General features: G+C 34.5%; 1 non-coding gene across 1 annotated transcript; it reads right to left on the bottom strand.

Annotated features, from left to right (window-relative positions):
• Positions 1-2,155: 2,155 nt before the first annotated feature.
• Positions 2,156-2,262, bottom strand: LOC121214172 (small nucleolar RNA R71). The gene has a single exon (XR_005909758.1). It is a non-coding gene; the product is annotated as a small nucleolar RNA R71 (small nucleolar RNA).
• Positions 2,263-3,085: the final 823 nt, after the last annotated feature.

Below are 3,085 nucleotides of genomic sequence, written 5' to 3'. Positions count from 1 at the left end.
TTTGATTATCGATTTATGTTTTCGTTCATATTTTAAAGGGAATGTTTTTTTATTTTATTTTGCCCATTTATTTGATACTTTGCATGTCCTCATTTTTTATTTATGTTAATTTTATTTATTTATTGGTTGTATTATTTCTATACAATTGTTGTACTTGTTATTGTGACATTATCACACACATTCAATATCACATTTCATCATCTTTTTATTCTAATTTAAAAATGGAAAATTTTCAAAATAAAGATAATACTCGTATTTAGGATTTTCAAGAAAATTGAGCCCTAACGTATTGGGTTCCAATTTTCTTCGTAAAATCTAACAATCGAGGATTGTTCTTTAATCAAACAAAATAAAACTTGTCATTGGGAATTCAATGTGTTGTGTCCTAACGTATTGGATGTGACACGTTGATTTCTCGAGATAAAGATTTAAAAAAAAAATAAAGGAAATATTGAATGTTTGAGATTTTAAGGAATCGTGCCCTAACGTATTGGGCTGCGATTTCTTCATAAATTTTAAACAATTAAATATTTTCTTAAATTTTATTATAGGAGTTTTTTGGACCAACTCATCTTGAAGAGAATAAAATGTTGTGCCCTAACGCATTGGGTGTGATATTTTTCTTTTCAAAAAGAGAAAGTCTTAATAAATAATTTCATTTAACTAAGGATAGTTTTTTTTTTAAACTCTCGACTTGAAGACATTAATTAATCAATTTGGTACCAATTTTTGGGCGTTATGAGGGTGCTAATCCTTCCTCGTACGTAACTGACTCCCGAATCCGTTTTTCTAAAACTCGTAGACCAAAGCTATTCTTTAGGTGATCCAATCACACCTTAATAAAAGATTGGTGGCGACTCCCAATTTTTGTTTTTTTTAAAGTCGACAACTAATTTTTGTTTTTTTCCAAAAATAAAAGTTGATTTCGACAAAGTTAATTTAGCATTGTATTTGGTGATACATATGCCTGCATAACTTGCAAGATTATTGTGATTAAACTGTTTCAAGGTAGAAATACTCTGTTACCTTACTTGATCTTTTATATGCTTGTGAAGATTGATTAATCGCTTGGATTGACATTGAAAAATGTTCAAGAGATTGATTAATTTAATAAGTATGTATGAGCAGTAGTTAGCAAATTATCGAGTTGTCATGAATTTGTTCGTAGCAGTATAAACATAAGTTTAATAATTCTAAGTTAAAGGAATGTAATTAATCAAACACAATTATATCATCTTGATTAAACCTTATTTGAAATCGTGCATTAGAACCTTTTTATTTTTAAATTTTTTTACTTAGTTTTTAACCCTTAGTTTTTAATCATCTTTAAACTAAAATATTTTCCATCACCAAAGTGTTTTAACATTAATTTCATAAATATTCCTTTTTACAGTCCCTGTGGGTACGATAACTCGATATTTACTTGTCACTTTATTACTTGTTGTGATTGTGTACACTTGCACATTTTCGTCGTTCCAAGTTTTTGGCGCCGTTGCCGGGGGGACTGTCTTAAAAAAACCATCATTTGTGAATAAGTTTTTAAATTTTGGTTTATTTATTTTTCTGTTTAAATCTTTACTTAATTTTTCTGTGATTATTTGAGGTGTTTATGAGTATTGACTAGATTATCGACTTACTCCCTGTGGACCTTGAAATAGAACGAACCTTTTGACAGCGAAGAAGACAAGTGAACTAGTGAAGGACCAAAGAGATAAACTTTGAGAATATGAATCAAGGAAACAGAGCAAACCTTGCTCAAAATCCTATCCTTATTGAAGATGATAGGGATAGAACTTTACGACAGTATACTGTGCCAGTATTTAACAATCTTAATCTGGGTATTAAGAGACCCGAAATCGAGGTACAACAATTCGAGCTGAAGCCAGTCATGTTCCAGATGCTTCAGGCTGTGAGCCAATTCAGTGGAATGCCTACTAAAGATCCTCATCTTCACTTAAGACTATTTATGGAAGTGAGCTATTCTTTCAAGTTAGCCGAAGTACCCGAAGATGCAATACAACTGAAGCTGTTCCCATATTCACTAAGGGACAGAGCTCGTGCATGGTTGAACTCATTGCCACCGAACTCCATTTCTACATGGCAAGAGTTAGCCGAGAGATTCCTTATTAAGTATTTCTCACCGAGCAAGAATACCAAGTTGAGGAATGAGATCACTGCCTTCCAAAAAATGGATGATAAGTCCCTGTATGAGGCATGGGAAAGGTACAAAGAGTTATTACGAAAGTGCCCTCATCATTGAATCCCACATTGCATTCAACTTGAGACATTATATAATGGTCTCAACGCTCACACGAGGATAGTAGTAGATGCCTCTACTAATGGTGCTCTCCTTTCTAAGTCTTATAATGAGGCTTACGAAATTATTGAGAGGATTTCCAACAACAATTATCAATGGCCAACCAATCGAGCAACGTCAGGAAAACGAGTTGCTGGAATACATGAAGTGGACGCTCTCACTACACTCACATCTCAGGTATCTTCAATATCCTCAATGCTTAAGAATTTTACCACTAATGGGTCTAACAGTTTTACAGCCCAACCACCTAACCAATTTGAGAATATTGCCTGTGTGTATTGTGGGGAAGGACATTTGTTTGAAGAATGTCCATCGAACCCCGAATTCATATATTACGTGGGTAACCAAAATCAAAACTGAGGGAGGAAAAGATTTAATCCAACTTTTATAACTCATCATGGCAAAATCACCCAAATTTTTCCTGGTGTAACCAAGATGCTGGAACCAGTAACACTTATGCCTAACCTAGACCAACTTAGCCGCCTAGTTTCCTCCAACAAGTTCAGAAACCAACCCAAGTGGAACCATCCAATAGCCTAGAGAATCTATTGAAGGCGTACATAGCAAAAAACGACGCCACTCTAAGGGATTTAGAGAATCAAGTAGGCCAACTTGCTAGTGAACTCAGGAACCGACCACAAGGTGCTCTACCTAGTGACATGGAGAATCCGAGAAATCTAGGGAAGGAACATTGTAAAGAGTTGACATTGAGGAGCGAAAGGACAGTAGAGCCCAACACTGTCGAAGTTGAAAAGGAGCCAGCTGACG

The sequence above is a fragment of the Gossypium hirsutum genome, chromosome D01 (assembly GCF_007990345.1).
Source record: "Gossypium hirsutum isolate 1008001.06 chromosome D01, Gossypium_hirsutum_v2.1, whole genome shotgun sequence".
Classification (NCBI taxonomy): domain Eukaryota; kingdom Viridiplantae; phylum Streptophyta; class Magnoliopsida; order Malvales; family Malvaceae; genus Gossypium; species Gossypium hirsutum.
The sequence above is the reverse complement of the archived record's forward strand: the minus strand, read 5'-3'. Positions and strand labels throughout refer to the sequence as shown.